The sequence below is a fragment of the Callospermophilus lateralis genome, chromosome 6 (assembly GCF_048772815.1).
Source record: "Callospermophilus lateralis isolate mCalLat2 chromosome 6, mCalLat2.hap1, whole genome shotgun sequence".
Lineage (NCBI taxonomy): Eukaryota > Metazoa > Chordata > Mammalia > Rodentia > Sciuridae > Callospermophilus > Callospermophilus lateralis.
The window spans coordinates 98792256-98808687 of NC_135310.1; the positions used below are offsets into that span (position 1 = coordinate 98792256).

The following is a 16432-nucleotide window of genomic DNA, read 5'->3' on the forward strand; positions in this document are numbered from 1 at the left end:
AAAGAATGAAAAAGTGAATCTACCTTACTCCATTAAACACTTCAGAATCAATGCTGAGGGCTTCCCAAGGGACACAAAGGAAAGGGAATCACCTCTCCTGCATTTTCCTCTCTTTGAACAATAAACAAAACATTATCCATCAACCAGAGTCCATGTGGCAAAAACTTCATCCTTCTAGAAGGAATATGATTTTTTTCTTATGGGTTTAAAAATTTTAGGTGAGTGTCCCAGAGGCACCCTAGACAGGCTTCTCACCTATTGTTCTCTTTTCTAGGCTACTCTACCCACTGGAGGCCCCAGGCAATGGGCCCCAAATCAAGTACTCCAGCCTCTTTCTCAGGGATGGCCTCCTTTCCTCCCCTGTTGAACACCACCTCTTCCCCCAATCCACACTCATACCTAGGCCACACAAGTAATTTTTAGAACCAAGGTCAGTCTTCCCCCAAGTATATTTATGAAGAGATTGGATTGTTTTGTGCTTTCTCCAGTAGAATGATAGGATCAGTTTTTCTACAAACTCTAATAAATGGTCTTCAATGAGGGAATTTTCAGTCTGCAGGGAAACATAATCTAATTTTATTTATCACATACTAAAGCCAGATTTTTCCAGTTATGTTTGTTTCCTAATAATAATGATATTGACAATTGTAGAGCATATTAGAGTTTTCAAAGTAATTTCATTTATATGATTGGATCTAGGACTTCTCCAACAAATGGAATCTCTGGGGCTCCTTCATTATATTATAATTTCCAGTTTTTTCTTTCCATTTTTCTTTCTATTTTTTATGGTAAACTTTAAAGGTTTAATAACAAGCTGTCCTGTTTCAGTTGAAAGGTTGTTTCCAAACAATTCCATATGGCTTCAGTGCAAGCCATTTCATGTGACACCTATTAGTGTCATGTGATCATCTGAAATGACATGATTTGTCTGGCAATGTATTGATAAGTTTGTCTGGAAGATTATCCTCACCAGTTTTAAATTTGTAGATTGTAAAGTTAAAAATGTCAATCATCACCCTGCGCTACCATCACCAATTTGGATTTGGAAAATACAATTCTCAATTCAAAATTTCCTCCAACAGTTAAAAAGATGAAATTTGATTTTTCTCTTGCAGTCATAATTTGTAATTATGAGATATTCTCATAAATAAGCCTTTAGTTTCTTAAGATATTTAATAAGTAGAACCAGAGGTTTAGCTCAGTGGAGAGTACTTGCCTAGCATGCGTGGCCCTGGTTCAACCTCCAGCACTGCAAGAAAAGAAACAGAGAAAGATATTTAGTAAATAAAGATTAAGTTTGATATTGTGAAAAGACGACAGTGTAGAAAAATTAATCACTATTTAATTGAGTACATCCAGGAGAACTTGAACATGAAAAAGTTTCGTTGGAGTTAAATGTAACAGATACTAATTTATTTTGCTAGTAAACTAAGATTTCACAGTAGTTGGAATAGAGAGTTGTGGTAGGACAGGAGTTTCCATAGGATAGATTATTCAAAAGGCACACATGAGTCAAAAGAACCTGACCAGCCTATCTAGCCAGTGCTCAACTGGTATCACAGCTGGAAGTGTTGCTTTGATTATGTCTTCTGATCTACCAACTTGCCCTAGCATACAAGCAGTGTGTGTAAAAGTAAATGCACAGTGAGGGTTTTTCAGTTAGATTTTCACTCTTTTGGGGGCTAGGAGGGTGGGGATGAACAATTAAAATGATTAGCCTGCCACGGGGGCTGGGTTTGTGGCTTGGCGGTAGAGCGCTCACCTTGCATGCGCGGGCCCCTGGGTTGGATCCTCAGCACCATATAAAAATAAACAAACGGTGAGCATTTTTTCATGTACTTGTTGATTGATTGTATGTCCTCCTCTGAGAAGTGTCTGTTCAGGTCCTTGGCCCATTTGCTGATTGGGTTATTTGTTTTCTTATTGTTTAATTTTTTGAGTTCTTTGTATACTCTGGATATTAGGGCTCTGTCTGAAGTGTGAGGAGTAAAGATTTGTTCCTAAGATGTAGTCTCCCTATTTACCTCTCTTATTATTTCTCTTGCTGAGAAAAAAAAAAAAAAACTTTTTAGTTTGAGTAAGTCCCATTTGTTGATTCTTGTTTTTAACTCTTGTGCTATGTGTGTCCTATTAAGGAATTTGGAGCCGGACCCCACAATATGTAGATTGGAGCCAACTTTTTCTTCTATCAGACGCAGAGTCTCTGATTTGATATCAAGCTCCTTGATCCATTTTGAGTTAACTTTTGTGCATGGTGAGAGAAAGGGATTCAGTTTCATTTTGTTGCATATGGATTTCCAGTTTTCCCAGCACCATTTGTTGAAGATGCTATCCTTCCTCCATCTCTAGCAGTCAGAGAAATGCAAATCAAAACCACCCTAAGATACCATCTCATTCCAGTAAGATTGGCAGCCATTATGAAGTCAAACAACAAGTGCTGGCAAGGATGTGGGGAAAAGGGTACACTTGTACATTGCTGGTGGGACTGCAAATTGGGCAGCCAATTTGGAAAGCAGTATGGAGATTCCTGGGAAAGCTGGGAATGGAACCACCATTTGACCCAGCTATTGCCCTTCTTGGACTATTCCCTAAAGACCTTAAAAGAGCGTACTATAGGGATACTGCTACATCGATGTTCATAGCAGCACAATTCACAATAGCTAGACTGTGAAACCAACCTAGATGCCCTTCAATAGATGAATGGATTAAAAAAATGTGGCATTTATACACAATGGAGTATTACTCAGCACTAAAAAATGACAAAATCATGGCATTTGCAGGGAAATGGATGGCATTAGAGCAGATTATGCTAAGTGAAGCTAGCCAATCCCTAAAAAACAAATGCCAAATGTCTTCTTTGATATAAGGAGAGCAACTAAGAACAGAGCAGAGAGGAAGAGCATGAGAAAAAGATTAACATTAAACAGGGACGAGAGGTGGGAGGGAAAGGGAGAGAGAAGGGAAATTGCATAGAAATGGAAGGAGACCCTCATTGTTATACAAAATTACATATAAGAGGATGTGAGGGGAAAGGAAAAGAAAACAAAACAAAACAAGGGAGAGAAATGAATTACAGTAGATGGGTTAGAGAGAGAAGATGGGAGGGGAGAGGATGGGAGGGGGGATAGTAGAGGATAGGAAAGGTAGCAGAATACAACAGTCACTACTATGGCAATATGTAAAAATGTGGATGTGTAACCGATGTGATACTGCAATCTGTATATGGGGTAAAAATGGGAGTTCATAACCCACTTGAATCTAATGTATGAAATATGATATGTCAAGATTTTTGTAATGTTTTGAACAACCAATTAAAAAAAAATTCCAAAAAATATAAATAAATAAATGAACAGAATAAAGGTATTGTGTCCAACTACAACTAAAAAAAAAAAATTTAAAAAGATTAGCCTACCAATTTTAAAAATCTAAATAAATAAAACCATCTATAGAAATAACAATGATTCAGATGATAATCTACTATGCTCAAAAAATTTTTAAAGAAAATAAAAATTTTTTAAAGGAAATAAAAAATCTTTCTAACAATTAACCTCAACATATGCCCTTCAATTTTAGCATAGCATTACTAATTTTAATCATACTACTTTTATAATTTTGTTTGTGTTTAATGCAAATATACATGTTTCTATGTGTGTATTTTAACCATAAGAATATATAAACTATCATAATAACTTCAATGACATAAAAGTGATATATATATCAATTCCAGATATCCTCAGTAATTTTCTTTCTCTCAAGGGCGTGTTTACATAACATGAGCTTGAGAATTACTAGTTTAATCATAAAACAGATTAACAGTAAATCTTGCAGTTTATAATGCTACTCACATGATAAATGCTATATATTAATTTAAAATGTTTTCAATGAATTTTAGAAATTTTAGAAAAATATCTTCTTTTAAAATATCAATGCTTACTTTCTGAAATTAGAGATAATGGATTTCATGACATAGTTCTTTCCACAATGCATTGGCTTAAGGATAAAAATAGTAGACCTTTTGGAGTGTTTATTTTATGAAAGATAAACAGTGTTATTTAAAAGAACTGTTCCAAATTGCTCAAGGTTGTTTAGAACTTCCACTAGCCCTAATGGAGCTACAAAATATTAAGAAAGAAAAATATGTTTTAGTAGTTGTGCCTTTGAGAGATAAAGATAGTACTTTCATTGCTAGGACATTTCATATATTCATCTCTTATTTATATGTGAATAACAAAGCAACAATTTTCATATCTTGTTGGACATAATTTTTAATGTACTATTTAAAATTCAACAGCTATTTTGAAATTAATGAAGTATATGGAAAAGCCAAAATATTTGCTAGTCTATAAGTATGTACTTAAATGGAGCACTTAAAAATTGAAAAGTTAAATAACCTGGAATGAATATGTATGTATGTATGTATGTATGTATATAGTTCAACATTTATATATATTCAATTGTAACTCTGCCCATAAAAACCAAATGAATAATTAAACTATTTAGTAAATATTCATATTTAAAGTATGTTTTCCCTAAAACATTTTATATTCTCAGCATTGCCAGGTGGGGCAATGTTTCATATTTGGTGGCTCAAATTTGGAAGTAAAGTCAGTTCATATTTAGAAGGAAGACTCTGGTAACCTTAGGAGAGAGACTGAAAGTTCTGTCTTAGCTTCAACCTCCAAGCCAGTGCTGGGAATGTCTTCTGGAGTGTCTATCCTGAGGTGGGGCACCATGGAGAAAGCAAAGAAAATCAATCCTAATTGCATCTCAGTTGTCTTAATTTCAACACTTATAACATCAATAATCCATTTTAAAAAAAGGTTTTGCTTAAACTCCTGGTAGTACTGCCTATGTTTAGAAATCAGATTGTGATTGACAGGCTTTCCCCACTTTATTCTTAAGACAAATCATTGCAAACCAGGAAGGAGGTGAGAACTATTTCTAGACTAGACTATTTCTCCCATTCTTAATACTGCCACACCTGGAAAATTCAACTGGCAGCCCTCCCTATCCCCTTTTAGTAAAAGGGAAAGACTTTGACTCTAGATACTTTTGTAAAGATTGGTATCTGGGGCAGGAGGAGGCAGAGAGCAGTGGTGAAAGGTCTTCTTTGGTGCTACTGTTTTCCCAAGGGACAAAGGTGGAAAGAAACAAAGGCATCTCAGTATAATGATGAGGACTATTGTTTCTAAAGGCAGAATCAGAACTATGTTAGTAGGGCAAATAGCAATTCCAGTTTTCACTAAGACTTATCCAAGAAAAATTAATGTCTGTCTTTGAAAAATGTGTTGATTTATTATGCCAACTAATAATAAAAAAAAAAAAACTTCTTCATTAGTCTTACTATAGGAAGACTGCACTCAAACTTGAAGACACATTAACCCACATTCAAGGGATCCACACGCACTACCCAGTCCTCAGATCCCCAACACACAGACACCCATACACTCACACACACACACACACACACACACACACACACAGCAATGAACAGCAAGTATACATTCCTATGCACTCCCACCTTGTCCACCAGAGCTGAGCCCAAGAGCATTATTCTAATCCAGGTCTCCTCTCGTGCAAGAAAAGCTGCAGTTGCTGGACCTACATACTTGAAAGCTTGTGAGGATGGAGAGGCTGAAAACCAAGTCCCAGGTGGAGGCATCTGATACAAGGAAAGTCCAATTCGGCTAAAACTTAACTCTTGTACCCCTCCTTCTGTGGTAAGTTCTTTGTGAAATTATCCCAACCCTTCAGCAAAGGATTTCATATAAAGATGAACAAGGTGATACAAAGTGTATGTATGTGGCAAAGAGTGTCTGCTCCAACTCCATCCCTCCTGAGCCTCAACAGAGGAAGGACATCAACCCTTCTGTGGATTTGTCAAGTAGTGCTTGAAAGAGACCACATGTTGTACCACTACCTTTGCTGCCTGCAGAATAAACTAAAACCCTCTGGACCTGAGGACCAGCAAGTTTCTGTTACTTTAAAAACACCCTTGGCTTACATACAATCAGTATATAGTACGCAGAGAATATGGGAGAGGGGAGATGAAAAATAGATTCTTGGCTCTCTTCTCTGTACCCAAATGTAACAGTAACCTGGCTCATGTTCTGCCTCCCATACCACCTGGCTTTAAGTAACTATAAAAGAACCAGGCTCAATTCTTCATTGGGCTCAAAAAGAAACATGTGTTTACCATGCATTCACTGACTCATTTAAACAAAAAAAATTATTGGATGTCAAGTATATAGTAGACTAGAGGAGAAGGCAACGTGGGATATGAGGAGTTCAGGAAGTTAGCACTTTGCACATTTCAGTCTAAGATAAGAATTCCCAAATTCTGTTGCTAGAACCATTGATTGTTTGGGGCCAGTATGTGACAAAATGAGAATGGTAAGAACCATGTGGTATAGAAATGCAAATCAGAGTAAGGTTGGGAAGGACTGATTTTTTATTCTGAGAGTACATCCTTCCGCAACTTTTTCTATTAAAATTCCTTCCTTTTATGAAATGGCATAGTAAGAAAATTTTCTTTATTTATTTTTTAATTTGGAAATGCTACGTTGGTCAATCAAATTTTTTACTTTACAAAATTACAAAATTTGAGTAATACTCATCCAAGAAATACACATTAAAGCCCTGAATAAAATCAAAAAAATTTTTTATGTGGTAAATTATAGTTTATAAAAGACTTCCATGTTCAAGATCTCATTGGAACCACACCCTTTCCCGTGCCTGAACACACACCACACAGACACACTCTCCCTCTCTCTCTCTCTCTCTCTCTCTCGCTCTCTCGCTCTCTCGCTCTCTCGCTCTCTCTCTCTCTCTCAGGCAGGGAGAGAATTATCCTGGTCATAGGGCTACTAAATACCAAGCAAGCATAAGAAATCAGACCTGACTAAACTCTCTGTACACAGAGAGGAGTAATACATGCTATATATTCACACAGCACCCCACAACCACTACCATCACCACCATCACCACTCCCTCCACTCCCATCATCACCATTACCACCTCCACCCCATGATACCCCCATACACACACACACACACATACACTTACTTGAATTTGTAGTTCAATATAATAGCTCCAAGACCACAAGATTCAGTCTATCTCCTCCCTATTCTTTTGATAATTCATTTATTCTGCTCCTTTCTCCAACATTGAGAACCCTGGCTTTGTTATCCACAAGCCTTCTTTTTCTGTAAGGCTTTTTCTTGTTGTTTTGTGTTTTTTTTTTTTTGTTTTTTTTTTTTTTTTTTTTTTTCTGGCACTGGAGATGGAATCCTGGGACACTCAACCACTGAGCCACTTCTTAATTCGTTCGTTCCAGCCTATAACATACACAGAGTAGATTCAGAATTGCCATTCCACGGCGACCTGGCGACCTGGCGACCTGGCGACCTGGCGGGCCTCCTCCATCTTGGAGAGGGCACGCTGTGTAAGTGCAGGGTGTGGGCACAGGTGCTCACCCAGATCCTTCGGCGGGCGCTGTGGAGGAGTTAGGGCCTGGACCTCAGCCGAGAGCGGCCATCCTCTCCGGCGGAGCTGCGGGCCGAGGCTCCTGGCTGGGACGCGACCGCGCTCTTGCTGGGTAGCGGGCATCCAGCCCGGCACCGGCCTGAGGGGCCCTGAGCGCCGCCTTCCTCGACGTGCTCGGGCGACCCGCGGAGATCCCACGCTCCGCCAGAGTGGGCAGCGGCCCTGGCCCCGGAGGGGACGCCTATGGAACATGATCTTGGCTTTTCATCTTAGAAGCGAATCATGAAGCAGGGACCAGATTCAGTGGGCGAGCGCCTGTTTTGGACCCTGGACTGGCTGAGCCCACCTCTATTTTAAAAACGTCTCAGCGGAACCTGGAGCTAGTGATGGACTTTCTGTCCTACAAGCTTGCCCAGAAAGGATACAGCTGGAGCCCGTTGGGCCGTGAGGAAGAGAACCGCGTTCAAGCCCCAGAGAGGGCTGAATCAGAAGGGGGGCCCAGCAATGCCACCAACGGCAACCCATCCCGGCGTCAGGGGGACAGTCCCATGGTGAGTGGAGCCGCTGGCCATAACAGGAGTTTGGATGCCCCAGACGTGATCCCCATGGGAGCAGTGAAGCCAGCGCTGAGGGAGGCAGGCGACAACCTTGAAGGGCGGTACCGGCAGGCATCCCGAAAGGTGACAGCAGAGCTCCGCCTCACCCCGGAGACAGCACAGCACACTTTTGAACAGGTAGTGGACGAACTCCTCCGGGACGAGGTACGCTGGGGTCGCATTGTGGCCTCTCTCTCCTTTGGAGGAGCACTGTGCTTGGAAAGCATAGACAAGGAGATGAAGGTGTTGGTGTGTCAGATCGCAAGTTGGATGGCCACTTACCTGAATGATCACCTAGAGACTTGGATCCAGGACCACGGCGGCTGGGACACTTTTGTGGAACGCCAGGTGAATAATGTGGCAGTGAATAGCTGGATGCACCAGGAGAGCTTCAACTATTATTTCCTGATGGGCATGACTGTGGCTGGCGTGGTTCTGCTGGGCTGGCTGTTCAGTCGGAAGTGACCAGACCCTGACCACCCACTCACCCTCCCCCCTTGCCCCACCACATCCCTCTGTCCAGCCACCATTGCCCCAGGAGAACCATTCATTACATACATCTACACCCACCATCCTTCACTGCTTTGGACCTAAGACCTGGTTTCCTGCAGTTAGTTTTCTAGAACTACTACACTTCTTTGACAGCCACCTTCCCGAATATCTCAGTTATCTTGGCATCAAAGTCTACAATATTTTCCCCAAATCTGTCCCATGAAGACTGAAAGGGTGGTTTTTGAACCCCTTCCCCCAAAAAAGACTAGATTGCCTTTGTTTTAATGCTTGTAGCCTCAGAGTTGATTATCATTACCCATCCCTCTCTGGTCCTGGGCCCCTATTCCTTCTATCTCTACCCCCAAGAACCATTTAGAGGCCACTTTTGGCTGCTTGGGATAAAGAAGCCAGGATCAGGACTTCCTCCCCGACCACTGGCCTGGACAAGTCCCCACTCCTAGTGTGAATGTTTTCCAGAGGCCTCTGCGTAGAGTCTAGTCCCATCTTGGAGAGAGACAATATAGCTTCAGGAAGTACCCCATGCAAAAGCTAGCATGGTTCTTGCAGTTTAGCACCACCCTAGTCCCTTCACCTCCTTTCTTCTGGCTCCCAGGACCATGACCGAGTGACCACCTGGGCCCAAGACTGTTGCCCCAGATCTATTTATGGCCTCAGGTAAGCTGGGGTTGCATTGTGGCCTTTTTCTTCTTTGGGGGAGCACTGTGCATAGAAAGCATAGACAAGGAGATACAGGTATTGGTGAGTCAGATCGCAAGTTGGATGGCCACTTAACCTGAATGATCACCTAGAGACTTGGATCCAGGACCACGGCGACTGGGACACTTTTGTGAAACGCCATGGAAATAATGTGGCAGTGAATAGCTGGACTCACTTCCTGCAAGATCATCCTGTGGCATCATTGTGTTGGGTGGCTGCCCACCAGGTTCAGGGATTCAGGGACCTCACCCCAGAGTTAAAGGGGAGATATAGGGAGCCACAGTAGGAACTCTGGGGTCTTCTCTACCTCAGGAAGGAGTGGCAAGAAAGAGACCTTGGTGCACAGGACAGTGGATGTGGGTCCGATTGGAAGGGCCTGTCTTGTCTGATCAGGTAGATATTTCCCCTCTGTCCAGCCTGAGCATCAGGGCTACCAAGGTCAAAGTGACCTGGCCAAGACCCCTTCAGGCCTCCTCCCTCAGCTACAGCCTTGTTCTGTCTCATCCCTGCGGGTCTCAGCACAGCACTGGCCACTCCAGGCTCTCTTCTGTACATATTTCTCCACTTGGTCCCTGGCCCCTCAGCGGAATGTTATGCAAAAAAAAAAAAGGTAATATTAGGAGCTGAGGTATAGCTCATTGTTAGTTTATTACTACCTAGAATACATGCAGCCCTGGGTCGAATCCCAAACACAAAAACTTATAAAATAATAAATCATGCAATGTGAACGCTACTATCATTGTATTTGGCATAAAACTTGCCAAAGTCAGTAATAGGGTCTTGAAAGCTAAGAGTAGTTTAAACATTTAAACATTATTTCTGTAGTTTACTATTTCAAACTTAATTTTTCCTTCAGAATTTGTAAAACTGAGCTGGGGTTATAGCTCAGCATAACACCGCTTGCCTCACATGTGAGGCACTGGGTTCAATCCTCAGCATTACATAAAAATAAATAAGATAAAGATATTGTATCCATCTTTAAAGAAAAAGACTTTCCTTTAAAAAAAGAATTTGTAAAAGCAAATGATGAGCTTTTTAATCTTCGTAGGATTTGGATGGTGTTAGATTTTTGTACTCTGTTGAAATTAGTGCTTATTGGAAAAAAAATAAAATCTTAAAAATTTTGGTCCTGTAGACAAAACTAATGGGAGGTACTGTGGGGCCCAGAGGGAAGTCTTTGGGTCACTGGGGTCCACTGGGGTCGTGACATAAAAGGAGATTGATTGTTTGAACTTGGTCTCTTCCTTTTTCTCTCTTGCTCTGTTTCCTGGCTTATGAGATGGTTTGTTCCACCCCAAACACCCACTATGATGTGTTACCTCATCAGAAATCCAAAGCAAAGGGGCCATTTGAACATGGACTGGAAACTCCATGGTGATCTGAAATAAATATTTTTTCCTCATAAAAAAAAAAGAATTGCCATTCCACACACAGGTGAAAAACAAGCTTACTAATTTATAAGAAGTAGTTACAACAAATAGTTTGTGTTTGTATACAGTTTTCTTGGCATACAGTTCTATTTATGTACATTTCTATTTGCATACAGTTATTATTGTCTTTTGTAGAACATGTAGTGAAAATACTGTTTTCCAAAGTTCCATAGATTAATTCTTTTGTTTTCCATATGCTTCATTGTGGTTGTTATTCATTTTTAGTAATGGTTAGTTAATATTTGTTTCTCATTTGTTAAAATCAGTTTCTCAATTCAGAGAATGTGTAAAATATTGGTGCAACTCTAAAAGTCACAGAAGTGTCACTATTTCCCATCTCTCCTATCCTGTTCCCATTCCTTCGTTCTTTCCAACCAAATTTAGAAGTTATATTAATCTGGGTTTTGAGTAGGAGGATGGTTTTGCTCTTAAATGTACTGGGAAACCAAGGAATAGATGGCTGCATGAGTGAACAGGATGAGGCATTCAATTTTGTAAATGAGTTATCAAGTTTGAGTCTCTGCTCATATGGAGATGAGCACAAGGAAATTAACAATCTAGACTGGGCACTCAGGAGAAATTTAAAACAAGGAGAGGCTCTCTATACAACCTGGAAAATGCGTATTTTATTCTATTATCCTATGCATTTTCTTTTTATTGTCATAAAACCAGTCAGTTCATTAAGAACAAAGGTAAAGAATTTTATATATATATATATATATATATATATATATATATATATATATATATAAACAATTATATATAGGAGCTGGGGGTGTGGGTCAGTGGCAGAGCACATGCCTAGCATGTATGAGGCATTGGCTTCGATCCTTAGCACTGCATAAAAATAAATAAATAAATAAATAAATGATTTTTTTACAAAATTGTATTTATATATTTATATCTCTGTACATTTGTTCAACTATTTCTTTGATTGAAATGCCCAATTCAAAGAATGTGTACATTGGGCATTTTTATATATTCTGCCAAATTTTCTTCCAGAAAGAGTAAGTTATTAAAATTATTGTATTGTTGATTTTACAAAATGTTTTAATATTCATAGTTTATCCACAGTCTTTATTTTTGTGTTGTTTTTTGGTTGAAATTGGTTTGAATATGAAAAAGTAAGATTGGATAAATGAGAGGAGAAGGAGGATGGAGCTAGAGATTTATTTTTAACCTATAGATTTTGATATCATTTTTAACTAGCTACAATTAAACTATGTGCATGTATGCTTCAGGTAATTAAAAACAAACAAAAACCATTTAAAAACTAACTACTGGGGTGGGGTTGTGGCTCAGTGGTAGAGCGCTTGCCCAGTTTGTGTAAGGCACTGGGTTCAATCTTCAGCATCACATAGAAAAAAAAAATAAGTAAAATAAGGGTGTTGTGTTCATCTACAAGATAGATAGATAGATAGATAGATAAAATAAAACCTGACTACTTGGGCTGGGTTCCAAGGCCCTAGGTTTAATTCTCAGCATCAAAAACAAGTTTAAAAAAAAAAAACAGACTCCATCTTTAACTTTTTTTTAATATTTATTTTTTAGTTGTAGTTGGACACAATACCTTTACTTTATTTATTTTAATGTGGTGCTGAGGATTGAACCCAGGACCTCGCAGGTGCTAGGCAAGCACTCTATGGCGGAGCCACAATCTCAGCCTTCCATCTTTAACTTTTAACAAAACGTTTTAACACTATGATTAATAGCTTTTAGGGCTGAACAGCATCCAAGCATGGTTGCCAAAAGCAAAACTCAAAGACTAAACTTGGCGACATTGAAGTACAGTGCAGCTGGCTTGTCTTATCTGACATCCAAACACGTAGAGACAGCGGACTGATCCACCAACTTTATAACCCCCATTAACTGAAATATTCTCCCAAATAGAACCCTTACTTTGGAATTCACTTCCCCCTCTATCTTCAGGCTTTTCTTCTCCTCAGAAAAGTTAACTGTGTCCTTTGTCTGTCTTAGTGAACCAAACTGATGGTTCTGTTAAGCAGGGTCACTTCACAATAGGGGGTAACAGCATCATGTATCATCCAAACAAGCACACTTCTGAGGGCAAGAAGGTGCTCTGGTGATGATAATGGGATAAGGAGAGCAAACCACAGCCACCTCTTCAAAGTAGATTGAATAATCACCCTACTTAAAAGGCTTTTGACTACTCTTATTTTAGGGGTTAGTTTTTAATTTTTTCAATATTATCAAACACCAGGTTCTGTAGGAGTCAGAAAAAAAAAAAAAACATATTGCCTATGATCTGGGCCCTTGAGAAGTTTCCAGGAAACAGGACCAACCAGTGTCAATACAAGATAATAGGGAAACATCAAGAAGTTCAAATACAACAAATAATGTCAAAGATTGCTTTCTTCATGAATTACAAATATATCACATTGTTAACCTCTTTTTCTTTGGAAGACTCAAGTGAAATTAAACATTATTATGTTAATTTTAGAGTTGAGGCTGAAAATATTGTAGAACAACCTAAAAAACACAGAACTAGTAAAAGGCTGAGATGAAACTAAAACTCTAACTTAACAGGTTAACCCTCAGTATCTGCCACCTATACACGAAGAGGTACCTCTTCTGTTACAACAGATGTTCAAAATAAATTTGATCTTTTAAATTATAACTGGTATGAAGAGACACATTTTGAGATTGAGACTAGAGAAAGCTTAGATACCAAAATCAGAAGTTAAACTGTATTTATGTGGGTGTGTCTTCTATTCTGTACTATTGGTCTATATCTCTATTTTTGGTGCCAATACCTCATACTAGACAAAGCTGCCAAAAACATACATTGGAGAAAAGATAGTCTCTTCAACAAATGGTCCTGGAAGAACCAGAAATCCATATGGAGCAAAATGAAACTAAATCCCTATCTCTCACCATGCACAAAACTTAACTCAAAGTGGACCAAGGACCTGGGAATTAGACCACAGACCTAGGCCTGAATCTCTATCCTGTCAGATTAGGCCCCAACTTCCTTAACAAGATTCCTAAAGTGCAAGAAATAAAATATAGAATTAATAAATGGGATGGACTCAAAACTAAAAAGCTTCTCAGCAAAAGAAACAGTCAATGAGGTGAACAGAGAGCCTACATTTGGGGAGCAAATTTTTGCCACATGCACATCATAGAGAGGACTAATCTTCAGGATATATAAAGAACTCAAAGAACTTAACACCAAAAAAACAACTCTATCAATAAATGGGCTAAGGAGCTAAACAGACACTTCTCAGAAGAAGATAAATATTCGATCAACAAATATATGAAAAAATATTCAACATCTCCAGTAATTAGAGAAACACAAATCAAAACTACTGTAAGATTTCATCTCATGCCAGTCAGATTGGCAGTTATCAAGAATACAAACAACAATAAGGGTTGATGAGGATGTGGGGGGAAAGATACACTCATATATTGCTGGTGGGACTGTAAATTGGTGCAACCAATCTGGAAAGCAGTATGGAGATTCCTTAGGAAACTTAGAATGGAACCACCAGCTATCCCCCTCCTCGGTCTATATCCAAAGGACTTAAAATCAGCATACTATAGTAATGCAGCCACATCAATGTTCATAGCAGCTCAATTCACAGTAGCTAGACTGTGGAAGCACCTAGAAGCCCTTCAATAGATGAATGGATAAAGAAATTGTGGTATATATGCACAATGGAATATTACTCAGCATTAAAAGAGAATAAAATAATGGCATTTGCAAGTAAACAGAGTTGGAAATATCATGCTAAGTGAAGTAAGCCAATCCCAAAAAACCAAAGGCCAAATGTTCTCTCTAATAAGTGAATGCTGATCTATAGTGTGCATGGGAAAAATGGAAGAATTTAGATTGGGCAAAGGGGAGAGAGGGTGCATGAGGACAGGAAAGATGGTGGAATGAGATGGACACCATTACCCTAGGTACATGTATGACTACACCTATGGTGTGACACTACATTGTGTACAACCAGAAAAATGAAAAATTGTGCTGCAATTGTGTACAGTGAATCAAAATGCATTTTGCTGTCATATCTACCTAATTAAAATAAATAATTTTTTTTTAAAAAGTAGAGATGAGACAGGAAGTCAGCAAGAAGGTATGTGGCTGTATGTCTATATAACACAAATTACAAGGCCTCAAAGATGGGAAGAAAGGAAACTTCCAAAAGAGGCAATAATCTGAGCAAAGACATATCAAACTGTTATTGGGTGTCACTCAGAACAGGACTGTATCACAGATGATATATCAGATAAAGAGATCTGTGTAAACTATATTTGAAGGCAATGTGTTGAGACTATAAAATAAGAATCAAATGGAAGTGGAATAGAGTAATTCCAATAATAGCGGAGAAGAAAGCAAAACACATAATGACGGTAAGACAAGTAAGAATGTTAGAAAAGAAGACTCTAAATATTTGTGTTCAAGAGATGTTGATAGGGCTGGGGGTATAGCTCAGTAGTAGAGCACTTGCCAGCATGTGTGAGGCACTGGGTTCAATCTTCAGTACCACATAAAAAAAATAATTAATTAATTAATTAATTAATTAAAGGTTAAAAAAAATTCATTTTTTTTTTAAAAAAGAGATGTTGATAAGTGCCAGAAATGTGGAGGTAAATTAGGAAACCTGTTAACAATTACAGTAAAAGAAGTATATTAGTGAGCTCAGGTAAAGTGTCACAGGCTGTGTGAATTAAGCTACAGAAATGTATTTCTTCACCATTTTTTAGGCTAGAGTTCCAAAAGCTAGAGAGAGATGGTTTCTTTTGAGGCCTCTCTCCTTGGATCATAGATGGCCATTTTCTCTGTGTTTTCACAGGGTCTTCCCTCTCTGGGTATCATAATGTCTTCTCATTAAAGAAAGCCAGTTGTATTTGTCTAGGGCCCATCCATCTGACCTCATTTTATCTTAATTATCTCTTTAAAAATCTCGTCTCCAAGTATAGGCACATTCTGAGGTACTAGGTATTAGAATTCAACATATATAAATTCTTTTTTTTTTTTTCTGGTGCTGGGGATTTAACCTAGTGCCTTATACAGGTTAGGCAAGCACTCTACCAACTGAGCTATTTCCCCAGCCCAAGAATACAATGTATGAATTCTATTCAGTCTATAATAAAAAGGGAATAGGATGGAGTATTATTTCAATATTAGCCTTTTGGAATTTGCAATGAAAGTAGGTTATCATTCATGAAGTAGATGGAGATACCCAAAAGAGTATCAGTTGAAGCCGTGAGATTCCATGACTCCTGCAAGGCAAAGAATGAAAGAATTAACAAACTCGAATGAATGAATATAAGATGCTGTGCTTGACACTATGAAACATGTCAAAAGGAAGAAGATACAATTCTGCCCTCAAGAAATGCAAAAATAATTAAAAAATACACAGAGACATACCTTTAAAAATGCAAGACATGAAAATGGTCTTAAGAGAAGATGAATGTTAACAGTCCTGGGAAAAGGAAGTAATCACATTGAATGGTGAAAAGGAACAAGCTGAGGGGCTAGGACCCAAGCATGGGGATAATTTTTTTCCCTACCATTAGTGGTGATTTTTGCCAGTACGTGATGCTTTCCTTGAACAATCTGTGAGAATCAGTGATTTAACCCAGGAGTTTAGAACTGAGCATAACTCCTTTAGTATTGTCTTTGAGCAATGTCAGTGAGATTGTATCAGACTCTGGGTTAAAACTGGTCAAGATCACACAAAA

At 38.9% G+C, this 16432-nt stretch overlaps 1 pseudogene; it reads left to right on the forward strand.

The window, feature by feature from the left end:
• Positions 1-7767: 7767 nt before the first annotated feature.
• On the forward strand, positions 7768-8546 carry LOC143401944 (bcl-2-like protein 1 pseudogene; annotated as a pseudogene).
• The last annotated feature ends 7886 nt before the right edge of the window (positions 8547-16432 follow it).